The sequence below is a fragment of the Panthera uncia genome, chromosome D2 (genome assembly GCF_023721935.1).
Source record: "Panthera uncia isolate 11264 chromosome D2, Puncia_PCG_1.0, whole genome shotgun sequence".
NCBI lineage: Eukaryota > Metazoa > Chordata > Mammalia > Carnivora > Felidae > Panthera > Panthera uncia.
The window spans coordinates 23,148,616-23,170,390 of NC_064818.1; the positions used below are offsets into that span (position 1 = coordinate 23,148,616).

General features: G+C 41.8%; 1 long non-coding RNA gene across 1 annotated transcript; it reads right to left on the reverse strand.

The window, feature by feature from the left end:
• Positions 1–2,842: 2,842 nt before the first annotated feature.
• LOC125932662 (uncharacterized) lies at positions 2,843–21,164 on the reverse strand. Its single transcript, XR_007460716.1, has 5 exons — positions 19,492–21,164; positions 11,816–12,007; positions 9,779–9,852; positions 8,138–8,203; positions 2,843–3,486 (listed from the first exon to the last, which is right to left on the reverse strand). It is a non-coding gene; the product is annotated as an uncharacterized LOC125932662 (long non-coding RNA).
• Between the last annotated feature and the right edge of the window lie 611 nt (positions 21,165–21,775).

Below are 21,775 nucleotides of genomic sequence, written 5' to 3' on the forward strand. Positions count from 1 at the left end.
CCAAGGCTACTAGACCTTCCTCAGAGTTCCCCACACCAGTTGGCCATGGCCCCTCCTCAGTGGCCTGGGCCTTAGCTCTCTGTATACCCCCTTCTCCAAGATTCTAGATTCCTAATCACCCCAACCTCTTCCCTCTGTTCCCTTAGCTACTTTCTGTGATGCCTCAGTATTCCCTTTTGTATATTTTCAGTCCTCCAGCACCTGTTTCCCTACTTCCTTATTAAATTCTATTTAAATGAGGAAAGATATACTGTGCTTGCCTTAACTTGATGACAAAAATCTGTATACCAAAGTTCAAAATATTTATAAAAGTTTCTACAGCAGGTTTACAATGGGACAGAGGATCATGGATTTGTGAATCAAGTGCTCTTGTTGGGTGACCTTTAGGCAAAAGTCAGGTCATTTATAAAAAATCTCGAGATTTGAACCTGTTGGGGGCATACTGAACACACAGAAACAAGTGGAACTGCTCAGGGTCTTGATCTGTCATTAACACGGTCATCAACCCCAAACAAAATACGAAGGGTCTCCTGCCAATTGTAAGAAGTGTCTTAGAAACGACCTGGAAGAGAAGACAGCCCAGCAGTGATGCTATTGCTTGTTTGAGAGGATTTAGAGCATAGAAGCGGCCCACTGGATCAAGCACCACAGAGACCAGAAAGAGTCCCAGAGAAGAATTTCCGTGTGGGTTTAGGAGCAAGAGGATCTTCAGTGATCTTAGTAAGTGTGGTCTCTGTGGAGCGGGGGTGGCAGAGGCTGGCGTGGACAGACTCCAGTAGTGAGTCAGGGCGGCTTTTTGATGCATCATTTCATTAGTGCTTGGGAGTAGCTGCTAGGTGGAAAGCCACGTGGTGTCTGCTAATGCTGACCTCCAGCACTCTTGTCGGCACTGATTGCAGTTTGTGCAAAACCTGGTGCATGAATTGAATCTGATAAGAGGCCTGGGAAATCATATTCTTCTCTACTCAAAACTCATTGTTGAGTAGACTACAAAGCATTTTTCCCTCCGCTCCCAGTGGCCCAAATCTAGCTGATGCTCCGGAATTGTTTAGTACTATTCTCCCTTTCCTACTACAAAAAGTATAAAAATGCATCCTAACACCGCAGAGAGATTTTCTCATCCCTGTTGCTCCATTAGGGAAGGGAGATGGATTTTCTCCGTCATGTATAATTTCAAAGGATGGGCAATGCCTGGGGCTCTGGGGTCTGGGGTTGAACAGAGGGTGCTTGAATCCTAGCTGGGTCCAGAAACTTACTTAAGCTCTCTGACCTACAGTTTCTTCATTTGGATTGTAATAGAGACGATGATATTTTCCCCAGAGTGCTGCTGTGGGAAATAATTAACCAAGCATCTAGAACTGAGTCTGGCATAGAGTAGGTCTTTGGTTAATGGGAGTCTTGTTATTTTCAGGGAGGATCCTATTTAAAATCATTAGATTGCTTAGTTATATCTCTCAAAATTCCTTCATAGAAAATAAATATTTAAACTCTGTTTCATATGCTTTGGGGAGATTTGCAAGTAATTGGAAGATCTTATCTTTCAGGAAAACCTTCTGATTATGCATTAGTTCATTCTCCATCACCCCCTCACAACAGGATTATGACTCTCCATAGATTTCTGGGTCTAGAATAATTTCAGAATTTTGGGAGTTAACTGAAAGAAATGAGGGCAACGCTTTGGGGGTAGAGGCCCCACTCCTTCTGCCATCCTTGGGGACTACATTTAGAGATGTCCATACTAAAGAGGTGTGAGGGACATGTGCAATTTTCCTCTCCAGAAACTATTCCCCTCTCCTCCTGCAAAGGCACTGATTTATTGGGATTGTTTACTTGGGGTTTGCTTGTGGTGATCCATTCTCCTTGACTCAGCCCCACAGGCTGTGAGATTCCACCCATACCTTATGTTTAACACAGTGGGATCATGGCCCTCCATTGGCCACAGAGATCATTCAAGAGTGTGCATGTGACCTAAGTTGGTCCAATATGGTGAATTTCAAGGATTTGACAAGAAACCCTCAGACAACCTATTGCTCTTCTCTGATGGGTTTTGCCTTGTGGTGGAATAAGCCTGGAGTTTCTGGGGGTATTACGTGGAACCTGGGAATAAATCTATTCAAGAAGAGAGAAACTTCAACTCTAAATCAAGTCAAAGCCAAATCAGCATCTTAGTTTTCAATGGCCAGAGACGGTAAATTCCCCATTGTGCTTAAGTCAGCTCAAGCCAGGATTTTTGTCACTGGAAAAATTTGTGACTGATACTAGAGGCAACCTGAGAGTATTTGAATCAGTACTCATCAGAAGAGATAAAATCCCGATTTTATCTGAGCTGCTACAGAATTTATGATTGATTGCTTTCTCTCAGACACGACATCCTATATATCTGCCAAAGGAAATTCTCCATTGGCTGCCTCCGACAGAGAAATGGTAAAGAAAGCAAAAATTTAATTTAAGTAAAAATTCACATAAATTCATAAAGTAGTTCCCTGCAGACTAAACTCCCATGATCATTTTGCGGATAAATTCTGATAACAGCAATATACACAATAATGAAGATAACAAATAAAGGCTTCTAACTATCAATAATATTCCAGGGGGTGTCAGAACCCAAGTATTTTCAATAAGACGCCTCATCTATGAAGAGTATAACCCTCCCCCTGTTTCTGCCTTGAGTAAAGCCTCTTCCTTATGAGTCTCCAGCTTTCTGAGGGCACCCAGTGATACCCCTTTATAACCTAAAAAGGGTTTCCTTGGTGGCAGTCCAGATGCTAACTGCCTAGAATAGTAAGTGAGTTATAATTTGTACCAGAGATGTTGCTGTAATTACAATACAATGAAAAAGTCAGAGCTTTTAATTGTTTCCACTTTAATATAGACTTCAGGCTTGCAGACTAGAACCTAAGAAACTCAGCCAGCAGCAGTCTGAAAATCTGACATCCTTGGCTCATTGTCATCTTCATTTTTGCCCTGAGGGCCAACAAGGTAAATTGTCTCCGGATGCAGAGCAGTCTCTGGCAGATTCCAGCTGGGCTCTGTGTGAAGCAGCAACAAACTGTTCCTTTTCTCCTGCATGTTGTATGTAACAGCCAGTCCAGGGAGGAAGAGACCAAGGCTGGCCAGGGGCAGGAGTTTAAATGATGCCGATGGGGTCCACCCTGCAAACCCAGCCATCCTCAGGAATGTACCTTCCCATCACACCATATGGGAAGGTGCTTGGTCATGGTATGATAAAGAAATCTTTTTTTTTCCTTCTTCCTTTCCCCTTCCTTCCTTCCTTCCATTTCTCTTTCTCTTCTTTCTTTCTTTCTTTCTTTCTTTCTTTCTTTCTTTCTTTCTCTCCTTCCCATCTCTGAAGCATTTGGAAATTTTCCTTAAGGAGTTCTGGTAGATAATAAGTAGACTTCTTAGACTGCTACTAATAGCTTCCACCATTGATTTTTTTTCTTGTATCACTTCGGGTTTTTCAGTTGTAAGCAATATACACTGATTCTGGATAACAAGCAAAACAGATTTTACTGTAAGGATATGAGATAGCTCACAGAATTGAAGGAAAAACTAAAGAATCAAGCATGGAAAAATCTGAGAACCAGAACAAGTCTGGGATCTAGGCAGGAACTATGAACATTATTTTTAGGTCTCTGCAACAACCATTTTCCTTCATTGCAATAATTGGGCTAAAGAGTCAGATTCCTGGGTAAGAGAATTCCATGAGCCTAGCTTGGCTCAACTGCCTAGAGCTTGGATCTCAGAGTCCCTTGACTGACAGCTCCACCAAGACTGCTCTTAGTAGAGGGGGAGTTCCCAAAGGGTCATCAGGAAAAGAAAACGGCATCTGGGTGAACAACAACAACAAAAACCAAATGTCATATATAGTGCCTTGGATCACGCTGCCTCCTCTACCTGAATGTCCTTCCCCACTGCAGACTCTAATCCAGCTCAGACATCACCTCCCCCAGGAAGTCTGCAGTGACACAAACACATGCCCTCAACCAGCTGCTGAGTTAGGCATGCCAGTCTCCTGGATTCCCTTCTCTTACTGCTCTTAAAACACTGAAGTGTAATTCTTTGAATGTCTGGCTTCCTTGAGGAAAAGAAGATTATTCAATCTTCTATCCTTAGCACCTAGCACACTTAAACCAAGTATTACAAATCCAGGAGGTACTATAGGGAATAAATAGACCCCCATCACACAATATCTTATCAGAGAGCTAACTGATAAAACCATGAGGCACTCAAGACTCATGTGTCTTGGATGATTAGTTGAAAGGAAAAATGGGCCAGTGATGAATCTTATACTTTATAGAATCTGAACTATTTTGACTTTAAGTTATAGTTGTATCTTTATTCAGACAGAAGGATTCAACAATAATATATCAATCCAATAACTATCATCCTCAAAGCAGTATCAGTACAAATTTTTTAAGGATTTGTTGTAACTTTTGGAGCACAGAATATAAATACCTGTTTATTTTGTACTCAATACCTAGAAAGCAGATGCTAAGTAAACACACCAGGTGAAATAAATTAAATCAGAAAATTCACCTCAAATAAATGCTGACACCTAAGTTTGCCTTCCCAGTGAAGATCTAATTCACACATCAATCACACCTTCCCATTCAAAGTCATAAGAAAATGCCCACAAATTTATAAAAGAAGTTGCCAAGTGATATTCATGTGGGTGCTTCTTGGTGAGGAGGGGGCGGGTCTGCAGGACCTGGTTGGCTCCTATGTGCTGTGGACTTAGAACATGTTGGGAAACAACTGGTGAGTGATTTGGATTCTCCTCCAGCCTCTCTCTGGCTGTCCCATGCAGGATAAACATGTTTCCAACCGTCTTCTCAAAGATTGGGTGAATATCTACCCCAATAAGCCTGGGAAACTCTGGCTGTGGCCTTAATCTCCTAGGTCAGGTCTGCTTTTCCACTAGAGTGTGCCTTTGTGCAAATAGAAAAAGGCACTGCCTATTACATGGTCAGATTAGAAAGACTCTTCCTCAGACACCTGAATTAGCAAAAGGCCCCTACACAGCCATGCAAGGGTACAGTCTTGTATCAGGGCCATCGCTTGGGGAGCAGAACATGGACTGTGTTTCAGACCCCACCTGGCCAGCACCTTTGTACAACGAAGGGACTGCACACCTACACATGGCATCCCTGCCCTAGATAAGCCCTTTCTCCAAAGAAGAGAACATGAGGTAGACTCAAACCAAGTACTACAAATCCAGGAGGTACTATAGGGAATAAATAGACCCCCATCACACAATATCTTATCAGAGAGCTAACTGATAAAACCATAAGGAAGGCCGGTCTCACCATCAAGAAAGGGAACTGGTTCTTTTAATTTTAAAATGCCAAACATATGGAAAAGTATAAACATCTTTCAACAACCGAGATTTAATAATAGCATTTTTATCATATTTCATCCAAATCTTATTGAAGACTTTCCCCACCAAACTACTACTATCCCCTTCTCCTTCTTCCATCTCCAAACTGTCTTCAGGTTGATATTTGTTCTGCCCATGTTCATTTCTGATACTTTCTAGTATTTTTACACAAACAACATATACGTGTTTAAAAAACAAAAAAACGAAAAAACAACAACAACAAAAAAACATGTGATTTAGGGGTGCCTGGGTGGCTCCAACTCTTGATTTCGGCTCAGGTCATGATCTCAACAGTTCATGAGTTCAAGCCCTGCATCAGGCTCTGCACTGACAGTGCAGACCCTGCTTGGGATTCTCTCTCTCCCTCCCTCTCTGCCCGTCCACTGCTTGCTCTCTCTCTCTCTCTCTCTCTCTCTCTCTCTCAAAATACAAAAACTTTAGGGGTGCCTGGGTGGCTCAGCCGGTTGGGCATCTGACTTCAGCTCAGGTCATGATCTCACGGTTCATGGGTTCAGGCCCTGCGTCGGGCTCTGTGCTGACAGCTTGGAGCCTGGAGCCTGCTTTGGATTCTGTGTCTCCCTCTCTCTCTGCCTCTTCCCTATTCACTCTCTCTCTCTCTCTCTGAAAAATAAATAAATGTTAAAAATAATTTTAAAAAATACATAAACTTTAAAAAAATAAATAAACATATGATTTAGATGTACATATATAATAAATACATATAAGCTACATATATTTTATGTAAACATATAATAAACCCAGTATAATATAACATATAATAAACATATAATGTGAACAGTATAAAGTTTGGTGTGTTTGTATATTTTTATCTGAAAGGTATCATATAATTTAGATCCTTCTGTAGTTTGCTATTTGTATGTCAATGTTATCCTTCAGAGATTAATTGATCCATATTGGTACATGTAGCTCTATCTCATTCATTTTAAGTGCTGTATAAGATTGCATTATATGACTAATTCACAACTTACTTATCTATCCTGCTACAGATGGGCCTTAATTCATCCCAGTTTTTTGCCTTTCCAATAATGAAAATATCATTCTTTGTATACATGTGCAAGAGATTTTCTAGGATATATACTTACAAGTGGAATTTCTAGGTCTTAGGTTATGCACTTCTTTGATTTGATAGATATTGCCAATGTGCTCTCCAGGGTAATGTTGCCGACACACTCTAACCAGCAATATGTGAGATGTGTCTCCCCACAGCCTCATCAAAACTGGGTTTACCAGATATTATCATTTTGGCCAGGCTCAGGGTGTAAAATAGTATCACACTATGGTTTTAATTTGAATTTTCATTGTTATTAATGAGATTAAGTTTATTTTTCTGTGAGGGTCCAGTTCATATTATTTGCCCACTTTTCTTTGATTATCTTTTCTTATTGATCCATAGGAATTTTTTTAAAATAAATTTTTATTAAGAATTCTTGGTTGGTTATAGGCATTATAATATCTTTTCTAAGTCTGAAGCTTATACTTTGTTTATTGTGTCTTTGTTGGTACAGAATTATATTTCAATATAATATTTTAAAACTTTTCCTTTTGGTGTATGCCTTTTGAGACATAAGCCCCTATGTTTAAAAGTCCCCTATGTTTTCTGCTCAAAGTTATAAAATTTCCTTTTCATATGTACATCTTAATTCTATGTGGAATTTACTTGTGTCTAAACTCTGAGGTAGGGATTTCCTTTCCACCAATTATCCCAACACTTGAAGAATAATTCTTCCCCTCTCCGTAGGTTTATATTGCTGTCTCTGTTGTGAACCAAGTTCCCATGTGTGGAGTCTACTGTTGAGACCATTCCATTTTTGTACAGGAAGAGATCTGCTCTCCTCCTGTACAAATACCAAGCTCCTTCATTACTTTCAGAAAAGGCAATTTTACTGATAACCTGAAATGATGCCATTCTTTGGGTGAGATGAGAACACCTCCAGGAAGGGCAATGCTCTAAATCAGTGACAATGTGACATACATATCTTGCTTGGATTCATTCCCATCTACCAATCCACTGAGAGAAGCATTGACAGAGAAAATCAGAGAAAGATCCAGGGCACTCAAGGCTTCCAGAAAGGGGAAAGAAGATAGATTTGGATAGAGAGGGTCTTGGACAGGAAAGGAAAAAAAAATGTAATCTCCAATTACTCAAGTGTTTTATGGGCTTAGTCTTGAATATAAATACATTTGTCTAGAAATATGGTATTTTGATATATAAATGTACCCCCACAGCATTGTCTACCAACTCTTACCATAAAATCATAACCAGAATCATAGCTTACATTTACTGACACATAGGCTAAACACTTGATAGGCATTATTTTATTAAATCCCCTAACATGGGTAATGTCCTGGAAATATACATGAGAAAATTAAAATGCAGAGAAAGGAAGTGACTTGTACAATATCACACAGTCTAGTGAGTGGCAGCAGCTTACATTCCTTGCTACTAGATTACGTTGTCCTCCATGTTGCAAAATGTTCCACACTAGAATGAGATTATCTACTTTTGAGGGGAGAGAGTTAATCTTACTTTACCATTACATCCTCAAACCAAGTACTGTGTTAGTCACACAATAGGCTTTCAATCAATATTTGTAGACAAGAATGAATAGATGCATGTTGGCTGTGGGGTCTGTGGTTTCTGAGTCATGAAAGGCCTAAGTGGTTTACTTAGGCTGGGAGAGAAGAATCTTCACCTTACTTCCTCTGAAAGCCACGCCAAACCTCTTTTCTACTTACCCTCAAATGATGGGCGGAGCTACAAACACACAGCAATGTACTTCTTTCTACATAGATCCTGGAAGCCTGCAAACACAGTTGAGGATGGGGACACACAAAGATCAGTACAAGCCACACTTCCAGCTTGGAGATTTGCTTCCAACCTCTGGATATCTTCCCATTTCCCATATATGTCAACATCACTGGCTTTGTTTCTCGTCAGAGGCAATACAACTTTGTCTCCTCACAAGGCTGTGTGCTAAATCTGAAAAGTAGCTTGCAGCTCAACCCCGCAAAGGCTGCTGCTGCAGTGGGGATTCCCAGCCAGTGCAGAGGCCCCTGCTGCTGAGTGGAGTTCCCCAATGTGAGATGTAAGTGGGCCACTGAACTCATTGGTCTCTGGCCTCTTGGGGATCATCAGCACAGTGACATCTCCCTTGAAGAATTGGTTTCTGGGACAGCATCTGCAAGGAGGTGGCAGCCATGGTGCATTAGGAGCTGATTGTGAGTCTCTCTCCAGACTCTGTAGAATTCAGTGGATTGATTAACCTGTTTGCCATCTCTGAACTAAGCTCTACTTCAGACTCTACTCAGTCCCTACACTGTGGTCCCTGTTCTAGGCATAAGTGTTTAGAAAGCCTTCCATCTGAGAAAGTGTCTCAATGTTAATGTCTTCGTGCTAGGAACTCTTGTGTGCTGTCACAATCATTTTCTTGGATTCTGACATTGACTCACAATTCCCTGGAAGCTCTGTACTTTCTGACTGTTCCCCTGCTACGAGGCTCCCCAATCAGCCCTTAGTTAGACCACCAGTTAGCTGGTCCTGCCACTCAGGCACCACTCCTTGCCATGGATTTGCACATCGTCTTGATCCTCCACATGATTTGACATGCAACCGCATGGCCTAGTGAAGATGCTTCACTTTCAAAATCCGTGCATCCATTTGATAAATATTTCCTGAATACGTACTATGTTCTAGATATTCTTCTAAATACTATGACAATAAACAAGATCCTGCCCTCAAAGACTTACATTCCAGGGAGGAGGAAAGAAAAATCTATACATAAATAATGATTTAACATGGTATCCACTAGTAATGAGCAGCACCAAGAAGAAAAAATAAAGGTTAGAGAACAGGGAGTAACCTGGGGAGGAGGTGTCACTTCAGATAAAGGAGTCAAGAAAGGAGGTAACACTTGAAAGAGACCTGAAAGAATGAGAGAGAAAGCCATATCAGATTTGGGGGGAGAACATATCCAGCAAAGGGGCAGAGATGGAAATGAGCTTGGCAAGATGGAGGAACAGAAGGTAGGCCAGGATGGCTGGAAGAGAGGGAGAGAGAAAGAGAATGGGGGGGATGAAGCCAGAGAAACCAGAGCACAGGGATCAGACCACAGATCACATGGATATCTGAAGCCATGGTGAGGCCTTCTGATTATACTCCGGTGTGCTGGAAAGCTGTTGGACAGTGGTAAGCAGAAGAATGATGTAACCTGGTTTATGTTTTTAAAAACGTGTGAGGAGACAGACTGCAAAGCACAAGAGTGAAAGCAGGGAGCCAGACAGGAACCTATGCCATCAGACCAGAGGAGAGATGGACTGAAGTGGCAGTGGTAGGGGTGAGAAGTGCATCATATGAGCATATATTCTGTCAGCTCTTACCGATACATTAGATGGAGAATGTGAGGGAACGAGAGGAGTCAAGGATGACTCCTAGGGCTTCCTGCAGTCCTGACCTGGTGTAGAGGTGTGGAATGAGAAAAGAAGCATATGAAGATATGTTCCTCACCAGTCATTCCTTTTGGAGACGATTCTTCCTGGCCTGTTAGACCCCAGCCTGGATCCCCAAACCATCATCTGGCATCTAGCCCAAATAACAGATTTTATCATAGGAAGAAATGAAAAGTTTCATGCATATACTCTTTGTAAACTGATCCAGTGACAGGAAATCCCCAGGAAGGTGGTACTAGGGATTCCTGAAGCCTGTCTAAGGCCCCCCAAAACCCAGCAATCACATTGATTATGGAATAAAGCAGAAAAAGACCCTTGGTAGGCCTAGCAAATGTGTGGCACATGTATCACCTCCCCTTACCTCCAAGTCCAAGCCCACACTCATAAGCCCACTGTAATCAACAATGTCATTTTTATTCATTGTGACTAGATGCCACCTCACACTCCTTAACTGCACTTCAGGCAGTCACTACCAATTAATCACAGTCAGCCTGACAGATGATTGCCATTCTGGCTCCTGATTTATCATAATGGTCTAGTTCTTCAAGCTCTGACACATCCTTAGGTATCCTTTGACAATCTCCTGCCTGGGACAGCTTTCAGCCACATTATGAGTGGCACAGAAAAGGAAATCTATTTATTAAGCTTTGACCCAAACACTTTACATGGACCGTATTTTCACGTTTCAGCACAGTTGATGACAGTGTTAGTCATACCCAGGCACACTCAGGCACCTCAGTGGCCCCTGTACTCACTAACTCACCACTGTGTTCTCCCTAACAGGTCTAGTTCCTGAGTGATTCTGTAAGCCTCACACCTTTGTTTACCTCCTTCCCAACCAGGACCCTTATCTTCCCATTCTCTCTACAAATGATGCCAGGAGGCGATAGTTACATTTCGTTCTGCCAAGACATCAACCAGCTGATGTGCAATGTCCTTATCCCACAAAACGATACCTTAACCCAGTAAAACAGATCACTCTGTAATACCCTTAAGGTAACATGTTCATAATGGGAATTTTTGGAATTGTGACAGAACTTCTGGGAAGAAAGGTATTTCTGAGCAGGGAGTTTTTAGCACTTTTGCACGCTTTACACCAGATAGGCAAGGGTCCAGGTGGGTCTCCGTCTGTCACTGCATGCCATAGAAAGCCAGACTTTTACTGCTTGTGACCAAAATAAAGGAAAGGAGTCCTACCAAGAACCATTTTTAACAGTCTTTGGGAGAGGAGAAAATTAATATGCTATCCTGACTCTTCCAAAGCTCTTCAACTAATACTGTACATATAACACCTCAACTTCTAGGTATTACTTGGAATTGATTTCATCCACACCAAACTGCATGAACAAACGGCCCCAAAGGGAAATTTCTTAGCCGTGTATAGTACTCTGACCACATCCTGCCCAGAAAGGAGGGGCTGAGTTGTGGGTCACTGTCCAAGGCATTTAAACGCACAGTCCTTTTTTTTTTTTTTTTCAGTTGTTTATTTTATTTGGGGCTATGCACTTGGACTTTTGAGAAAATTCTTAAATTTTTTTAACAAACCCCACCCACACAAATAGAATGACTCACCCCAGAGGGGTCTGAGTTGATGTCTGGTAAGGCAGTGAGATTAAAGAACTGCTTTAAAAAAGCAATGTCCTAAATTATCCCTGTAGCAATGGCCTCTAGGAAGAAAGGCCCAGAGAGAGGACATCCAGATACTCTTTCATAGATATATCAAAGTCCCATCAGAAAATAACAGCACACTCAATTTGTGAAATATGAGGAGAGTTTATGATAAAGAGGCTCTTTTCAGAGAACTGGCCAGGGTATGGGGAAACAAGAAATAGTGTAGCATCTGGGGCAGCAAAAACAGTACTCCCTTTACTGTCCCTAGGCCTCAAGAGGCCATGAGAAAGAGCTGTTTCCAAGGAAAGAGAATTGTGAGGAGAGGGTCCCTAACAGGTGACAGGAGCTATGACTCACAGTATTAGGATCCAGACAGTCCACATTGTCCTCACAGGAAGGGAGCAGAATAAATACCCCAATTTCACTCTTATCTGATTGCCAGATCTGCTGGTGCGTCCAACTGGCCAATTTCAACTGGAAGCCCAGTGATCAGTCCACAGGTCAGCCTTCCAGGGCACACATCTGGGTGGAGAAGGGTGGGCACTGGATCTGGGGGGAGGGGGGGAGTGGGAGGTGGTAATCAGAAGACACGCAGCAGATATGGTACATTTGTGTATAGGAAAATAGAGCAAGTCCAAGAAAAATATAACAATGTTTTGAGCCTTCTCTGGCTCTAAAATTATATAACTCTATTTATTTTTTAGTATATAATTTACAAATCTCTTTCCAGATTACCCAAGCATTCCTTAAAAAATGTTCTTAAATCCAGGGCGGGAAATAGGCTGTGTCTCACATGTCAATTCCAATCAGTGGGTTGTACCTTCCTACATGGTCTTGTTGAGGACTGGGAGGCCCAACTGGGCTTGGCAGTGCTACCAAGCATGCCACTATGAAAGTATGCACACCATGGACTGTGGAAGGGCAAAAGCAGAGAAGTCCTCATATCCAGATCCATATTCATATTCATATTCAGTGAACCAAAGCAGAAGGAGAAATTGGGAATAATTATCCAGGTAATCTGATTTAAAATAAATTTATCCAAAATATTCCCTTTAAAGTGTGTGCATGTTTATGTATTTGCATATAATTTCAATCTATCTGCTTTCTCTAGTACAAAAATTTCTTATATGAGTATAGCATACACTATTATCATGTCAGCTTCTGGGAGCATGAACAGTTGATACTTCTGACTGTATCCGACTGATAGCTTTTATGACCACATGTCCAAATGGCACAGGTGATCTTACAAAATGACTTGTTACTTTTAAGTTTATTCTTCTGACCTACTGTTTACCGTAGTCCACTATGGTAGTCATGAGCCATATGTGGCCATTTCAATTTAATTAGAATTAAATAAAATTGAAAATTCAGCTAGCCACATTTCAAGTATTCAATAGGTGTATATTAGTGCAAATATAGAACAGTTCCATTACTGCAGAAAGTTCTATGGGAAGCTTCTGTTCTAGAATCCAAGGCTTATTGCTGCACACAATTAAAATGATGTCTGTAAGCCTCACTTAGGTATTTTTTATTAAGCTTTTTATTTTAATGCCAGTGTAATATTAGTTTCAGGTGTGATTCAACAATTCCATGAGCATCACCTGGTGCTAATCCCCATCACCTATTTCACCAATCTCCCCTCCCATCTCCCCTCTGGTAGCCATCAGTTTGCTGTCTATAATTAAGAGTCTGATTCTTGGTTTGTCTCTCTCTCCCTGTCTTTTTTTCCTTTGGCCATTTGTTTCTAAAACTCCATAAATGAGTGAAATCATATGGTATTTGTCTTTCTCTGAGTGACTCTTTTCAGTTAGCATTATAGTCTCCAGCCCCATCCATGTTGTTCCAAATGGGAAGAATTCTTTTTTTTTATGGTTTAATAATATTCCATTGTGTGTATATGTGTGTGTGTGTGTGTGTGTGTGTGTGTGTGTGTGTGTGTATACCATATCTTCTTTATTCCTCTATCAGTGAACACTTGGGCTGCTCTCATTATTTGGATATTGTAAATAATGAGGTAATCAGCACAGAGATGCCTTATCCCTTTAAATTGGTGTTTTTTTGCATTCTGGGGGGAAATACCTACTTAGGCATTTTAGTATTCCTATTATGTATCAGGCAACAAATTAAGTGTTTTATAAATATTATCTTCTGTGTGTGTGTGTGTGTGTGTGTGTGTGGTGAGATACTTAAGATCTGTCAGGATATTTCAAGTGTAAAATATGGTGCTATTTACTTACAGTCACCATTCTATACATTAGATCCTCAGAACTTATTCATCTTATAAGTGAAATTTGGTACCCTTTGACTTACATCTTCCTATTTTCCCCTCCCCCAGACACCAGCAACCACCATTTTACTCTCTGTTTATATGAAGTTGGCTTTTTTTAAATTTTTAACGTTTATTTATTTTTGAGACAGAGAGAGACAGAGCATGAACGGGGGAGGTTCAGAGAGAGAGGGAGACACAGAATCCGAAAGAGGCTCCAGGCTCTGAGCAGTCAGCACAGAGCCCGACGCGGGGCTCGAACTCACGGACAGTGAGATCGTGACCTGAGCCGAAGTCTGATGCTTAACCAACTGAGCCACCCAGGCGCCCCAAAATTGGCTTTTTTAAAAAGATTCCACATATAAGTGATACCATACAATATATATCTTGCTCTGTGTGGTTTGTTTCACTTAACATAATGCCCTCCAGATTCATCTGCACTGTTGTAAATGGCAGGATTTCTTTCTTTTTCGTGGCTGAATAATATTCCATTGTATAAACACCACATTCATCCATTGCCAGACATGCAGGTTGTTTCCACATTCTGGCTATTGTGAATAATGTTGCAATGAATGTGGGAGTGCAGATACTTCTCTTTCAGATCCTGCTTTCATATCCTTCAGATATATACCCAGGAGTGGGATTGCTGGATGATATGGCAGTTTTATTTTTTTAATTTTCTGAGGAACGGCCATACTGTTTTCTAGAGGGGCTGCACCAATTTACATTCCTACCAATACTGTACAAGGGTTCCCTTTTCTCCACATCCTCCCCAAAATTTGTTAGCTCTTGTCTTTTTAATAATAGTCATCCTAACAAGTATGAGGTGATATCTCTTCATGGTTTTGATTTTCATTTCCCTGATGACTAGGGATGTACCTATTGGCCATTTGTATATTTTCTTTGGAAAAATGTCTATTCAGGTCCTCTACCTGATATCTCACCTAACTGTCACAACCACTGTGTGAGAGAGGAATTATCATTCACATATTATAGATAAGGCCACGGGAAGCAACTTATCCCTTAACCACAAGGAAGTAACTAAAAGAGCTCAGATTCAAAACTAAATCTTCCTGACATCAAAACTCATGTTCTTTACCATTATATCTGCACCTGCAGAAAAAAAAAGGCAACTCTCTTGAATAATTCACTTGTTTTGTGTTTAACACCAGAGACACCCTAGAGATATTAACTAAGTTGAAATGCAGTTTATTTTCCAAACCAACGTATTTTCCTACATAACAGTCACCTGTTGTTCAAAATGTACAATAGAGTGAAGTATGACCTTGAATTAGCTTTTCCTCCATCTTTAGTATTGTAAATAGAAATTAATAAGCAAATAAATTATTGTCCTGATACTTATTTTATCTGCATCAGTCAGGATTCCATCAAGAAATAAATGGTACACTTCAGGAGAGTTTAATAAAGTGATGACTGTTTATCAAGGTGTGGGCAGTATTTAGGAAAAACAACCAGGAAAAATGCATACCCTATGGCAAGCAAGAGTGGGGAGCCATTACTACCCAAAGCCTGCAGCAGGGGAGGACCAAGGGAAGGAAGCACTTACTGGAACCAGAGGGCTGCTATAAGGAAAAGGTGATTGATGAAAACTGTAGACTTTTGTAGAGGGACACAGTGAACTTAGAGTGACTCAGCAGGGACAGAGCCACCTCACTGACCAACTGCCCTCCAAAGTGAGGGTAAGGTTGTCCACTGAGACTGCCCATACAGTGCAGGCTCCTGGATACCTAGCAAGATGGAAAAGTAGAGAAGAGGGACACATACAAGATACCATGCATATTATATTATCTATTAGTGTTATTTGAAAAAAGACTAAGGACAGCAAAGCATGAGGTTAATGTTAACAGGAATAAGGCTGACTACTGACAGACTCCTTTTTACCTCACAGAGAGTCACCATGGCCAGTTAGATCCTCAAGGTAGATGAAATGCTCAGCCTCAGGCCCAAGTAGGCATGGGTCTCTTTCCCATCACTAGTTCAAGAACAGTAAGTGAATATTAGACTTCACTATGGGATTTCTTTCATGCCATGGTGTAGGACATGCCAACTATATCATGAAACTAACCTGAAGCAAACAGGCAATTAGTTTCCAAGAACATTTGCTTGACTGAAAAGGCTGCAAGGTTAATGGCCCAAGCACTGGTAGTTAGAGTCACAGTACTGAGCACAAGGATCTTGTGTGGTCTTAATTCTAGGGCCACTTCTAAAGAGCTACCGAATTTAGCCTTTGGGGCAAATCTCTGGATCACTGTTTATCAAGTGCCTACTGTGTCCCAGATACCAGTGCACCAATCACCCAGCTTATCTCTCTGTTCCTGGGCACACCATCCCCTTTTCTTTTCTTTTTTAAAAATGTTTATTTATTTTGAGAGAGAGAAAGAGAAAGAGAGCCCACGTGAACACACGAACTGGAGAGGGGCAGAGAGAGAGAGAGAGAGAGAGAGAGAGAGAGGGAGAGAGAGATTCCCAAGCAGGCTTCGCACTGTCAGCGCAGAGCCCAATTTGGGCTCAATTCCGTGAACTGCGAGATCATGAACTGAGCCAAAATCAAGAGCCCGAGGCTCAAAGAACTGAGCCACTCAGGCGTCCCTCCCTTTTCTTTAGATATGACTCCACGCATGCTATTCCCTTCCCTCGCCTTGTCTATCAATTCCTACCCATACTTCAAATCTCACCTTGGGGATCACATCCTTTGGGAAGCCTTTTCAGTTTGTATCCTGGAGGCCGAGGGGCTCCCTCCCTGAGACCCCCGCAGCTCTTGATTCACCCTGCCACTGGTGGGAATCAGAATATAGTGAAATGAATCTGTTTACATGTCTGCCTCCTCAGCCTCGGTGGGAGCTAGTGCCTAGCCTGAAAGAGGGTGGTTTTCATTAAATTTAGTACCTAAGTGTCTTTGAAAGGCACAGTTAGGTGCTGTGGGGCTGCGTGTGGGAGTGATGGTGACGTGGGAGGAAAGAGGTAGATAAATAAAGAGTAAAGTACCTGATCCCTGCCCTCAAAAGAGGAGTAATCAAAAAAATTACAGGATGTCCAGTTAAATCAGAATTTCAGATAAGCAATAAACAATTCTTCATGTAACTTTTTAAATATATCTCATACAAATAGATTCAAATATTGCATGGTACATACATGAACTAAAAAAGCATTTATTTGAAATTCAAATTTAACTGGGCATCTTGCATGTTAACTTGTTAAATCTGGAAACCCTATTCAAAGGATTCATACTCCAGCTGCTGAAATAAGATGTGACCGCACGGGCCCTTAGCACTGCCAGGTTTAGCAGAGAACACAAGAGTGCTGCAATCTAGGTGCCTGGGTGGCTCAGTGGGTTAAGTGTCTTGATTTCGGCTCAGGTCATGATCTCACGGTTGGTGAGTTTGAGCCCTGTGAGGGGCTCTGTATTAACAGTGCAGAGCCTGCCAGGGATTCTCTCTCTCTCCCTTTCTCTATTCCTCTCTCTTTCTCTCACAAAATAAACTTGGAAAAAAAAAAAAAAAAGGCCATTTCAATTAAAAAAAAAAAAAAAGAGTGGTGTGATCTGGGAGCACTAGTGGAGGCCTGGTGGCCGCCTCCCCTGCTTCAGTACAGAGGCTTCCCGCCAGCAGCCCTGGCTTCTCCCAGGCTGCCCAGCTTGCAGAAGAAGCACGGTGTGCTTCAAGCACCCTGCATTGAACGTAAACTCCTGGGCTTAAGTCACAGGCAGACCACTGACTGGGTGCATAGCTTTCAGAAAGTCACTGAACTTTTCTAAGTGTCGTTTTCCTTTCCCATAACTGAAAACCTCAGAATTGGTTTTTAAAAGGGGAGTGGGGTCCTTTGATATACTTAGGGATTCATACAGGCCCTAGTCTGAGAAAAATTAGAATCTTCCTGTAGCTTCTCCACTGCCCCACCCTTTTCTGCCTCCCATTGCTGACAGACGCGGGCCCCAGGCATGAGCCAAAAAACTAATACTTATTTCATGGCTCATCCCTCAGAATCTTCTATATCAGGGGTCAGTAAGCTTTTTCTATAAAAGGCACTATGGTGAATATTTTAGGCTTTGCAGGCCATCTAATTTACAAATTATAAACTATTTTAGGCTTTTCAAGTTTCTGTTGCAACCACTCAACTCTTCCATTGTAGCATGAAAGCAGCCAAAGACAATATGTAAACAAACAAGTGTGGCTGTGTTCCAGTACAACTGTATTTATGGACACGAAACTGATTTCATATAATTTTTATGTGTTGTGAAATATCCTTATTCTTTTGATTTTTAAAACTCTAATAAAATTCTTACCTTGAGGACCGTAAAAAAACCGACAGCAGGCCAGATTTGGCCCTTAGCTATGGTTTGCCCACCCGTGTTCTATTAAGACCAAATTGTTAATCTCTGATAAAGTCCTCACCCTGGAAGGCTGGTCTGTCTCCTACTATTTGTGCCCAAGAGCAGAGCTAGGAAAAGGGCTGGTGCTAAGTTCTCACACAGCCCTGGCCTCTGCCATTAACTTGCAGTGTGAATCCAGGGAAATTATATCACTACTTCCTGTCTCATCCTTCATCTGTTGAAAAAAGGACCTAGGGTGAAGGGGCATTATATTTAGCAAGCTGCTAAACAAAGTGATTGGGAAATACAAATGAGGTCAAAAAGGACAGACACTTAGCAGGGATGGTCCAAGTGTTGAGTAATATTGAAAATCATATGGCAAGAGAAATAGAGAAATTAAATTGTTTTCCTTGTAAATTTTCCACGATGATTTTTTTACTTCATGGAAAGCAGAGTAATTTGTGAGGTCATTTTTCCTTCACACACAATTCACTTTCATGAAGTTTATTTAAAAAAAAAAAGGGGGGGAGGGGGAATTTCTCTGAGAAACAGAGAAGTCCCAATGCCTGGCTGAGCCCAGAGGGAAGTATTTTCTCAGGAAGGCCATTTCTGTCCCTCCCCTCCCCCTTTCTTCCTATACTTCTTCCCATCCACATCTGGTATATCCCATTTTTCCTAGTTACAGAGAATCCCCATCTCTATTCCTTTTTCCTGCAAGACTGTGGTGCTAACAAATACCAGGTATATTGCAAAGCCAGAAACCCAAACAAAAACTACCATGCTTAGAGGCATCAGAAAGGTCGAAAAAAATTAACAAAAATCCTTAAAACTTAAAGAGCACAAAGGGTCAGGTAAACAATGATATAAAACCCCAAATATAGAGAAGAAGGTGCTTGTTTCAATAACCTGGGAATTTTTTGCTAGTGAGACATGGCAATCACCTTTAAATGACAAATCCTACGGAGTTTAGAAAAAAGGGCCTTGCAGGTGACATGAGGGGAAAGATCAGGTTTTGATAAAAGTAGAAAGCATCCACCAGAATGGAATGATAATTAGAGATAATTATAGTCAAGTACGAGGGTGCCAGAATATGGTGTCTACCCAGCAAGTTACAGTAGGGTCGAACCTCCTTTTTAATCACTTTGAACTTGCCATTTTTATTTCTTGGCTGATGAATTGTTCACAGACAATCTTGGTGTATTTACAGAGTATTAAGTTCAACCAAGGTCAAAGACAGAGATACATTCTCCTTAGAGCCTCATTCCCTCTCAGATGTTTAAGTAAATGGCTTAAGAGAAGCGACCTGGAACACAAAAGGGAACACGAGAATTCAGGGTCTGGTCTTGCCCCTTTTGAGCCAAGTGAGTGAGCACCTAAGCTTCTTTGAGCCTCGGTCCCTTCATCCACAGAACGGGGCTAATGCTTTGTTCTACTTACCACAGAGCCCTGTTGTGAAGCTCGGACAACACCATGCATAGAAAGGGCTCTGCAAATAATAAAAATAGAAGTGCTATTTATGATTATTATTGTGACTGAAGAAGGAGCCGTTGTTGAAATCAACGGCTAAGTTACTGAAGCGCCACTTTGGTTACTTGAACAGATGACTTACAAGGGTTAATAAGCACATGTCTTGGTCACCACTTAGGCCTGGTGAGTCAGAGCCCTGGAGCACGAGGCCCAGGTCATGGGCTCCATGAGACCTGCTCATCTGATTTGGACAGCAGAAGCTTCTAAGTTAAAGAAATCTGGGATTGAATCCCATCTTTACCCCTTACTCACCAGGCAAGTCCCTTATTCCATCTAAGCCTCAGTTTCCCTATCCCTAAAACTGGTACATTAATACTGCCTTGCAGGGTTGTTGTAGGTTCAGAGAGAACATACATAATCTCTAATACCTAGTAGGACATAGTTTCTGTTCACCTAGGAACAAGTATTCGAAAGTGAAGAGGCAATCTCTTTAACCCCTACCAGCTATTTTGTAAATGCATGTGGAGATTGCTTATGTAGACAATCCTCTCAGATCTATCCCTGTTTCCTGAAAAAATGTTTTAAAAACTATGGTTCACTAATGATGGGATTTGCATCTCAAAATGACAGTACATTATAAACCGACTTCTTTCAGTTACTTTTCTCATTATAATATGGTCCCTGAGATATACCACAAAATTTTTTGGTAATTTGACCTAAATTGGCCATAAGGCTGCCGTGTGCTCAAAACTGCAGATCCTCACCACCCCCCAGACCTGCCCCTTTGCCACATTTCTATCTCACTTGCCCCTACACTCAACACAACACCCCAGCCAACTGGACATCTCGACTGTTTCCCAAAGCCACCCTCTGCCTGGAAAGCCTGTTACTATCTTACATCAGGCATCCTGGAAACCGACAGTGAGATGTTGAGATCTGCATGCAGGGCTTACTGGGGAGCTCTCAGGAAGCCCCTTGAGGGAGCGAGGGGTGCGGGACTGGGCAAAGGGGGAAGGTGAACCATGATGCGTCCACAACTCAGGCCTCAGTGGATCCCATCTGAAGCTCTGGAGCTGGGGTGGCCCTTCAGGATGTCAGAAATTATGTCAAGGTGCTGTGCCCTCCACCCCCCTTTGACCAGGCACCAGAGGTGGGCTTCCTCCCAGGAAGGAGGTATAACCTTTGGCAAAAGGCAGTTCTCAGAGAGGGATTCAGCTGAGATCCATCAGCAGCCAGCTCTCCTTGCAGCTGGGCGATGTGTGTCTGTCTCCTCCTGAAGGGACATCTGGGCAGCACCTCACCACATCCACTACTGCAATTTCCAAACCACTGCCCAGCCCTTGAGGCCCATATGCACCACTGCCTCACCATGCAGCCCACTCTGCCCCTGTACTGCCTCCCTCTTCGAACCTGAGATGTGGCCACCAAACCAGGAGCCTCTTGCATTGCCACTGAGTTCAGAGTGGACAAAGCTCACAACATATACTTGGCACTACTTCTCAAAATTCCAGTGAATGTAGAGAATGAGAAAGCTATACCCCTTAAGCACGGTACAGTGATACACGTTCTTAGTTACAATTTCCAAGACCTCAGCATATTTAAGCATACTTAATACTTCTTAGTCTGGTTCCTCATTTTGTTTATAGGAAAGAAAATTTCACTGGTAATGATACAATCCTATTCTTACACAACATCCATTGGGGTTTTCATTTCCTTTATTTGCTGAATATTTTTTCTTTATAAAGTATTCTTTTGAAAATATAACAAGGAGTACTATATACTGAAAGGAAAAAGACTAGACAAGCAGGGTCAAATTAGTAAGAAATCTCCCAACTTATACAAAATTACACAAAAGTATCAGCCATAAAGAAAATATGGTTGTAAAGAGAAACCAAGGTGCCATAAGTGTATCTATCCAGCTCCCTTAAGAAGTGAAGAAATGGGCTCCTGGCTGGTTCAGTGGGTAGAGCATGCGACTCTTTTTTTTTTTTTTTTTTTTTAGTGTTTATTTTTGAGACAGAGAGAGACAGAGCATGAATGGGGGAGGGGCAGAGAGAGAGGGAGACACAGAATCTGAAGCAGGCTCCAGGTTCCCAGCTGTCAGCACAGAGCCCGACATGGGGCTTGAACTCACAAACCGCAAGACCATGACCCAAAGGAAGTCGGCCGCTTAACCGACTGGGCCACCCAGGTGCCCAACAGTGTGTGACTCTTGATCTCAGGGTTGTAAATCTGAGCCCCATGTTGGGCCTAG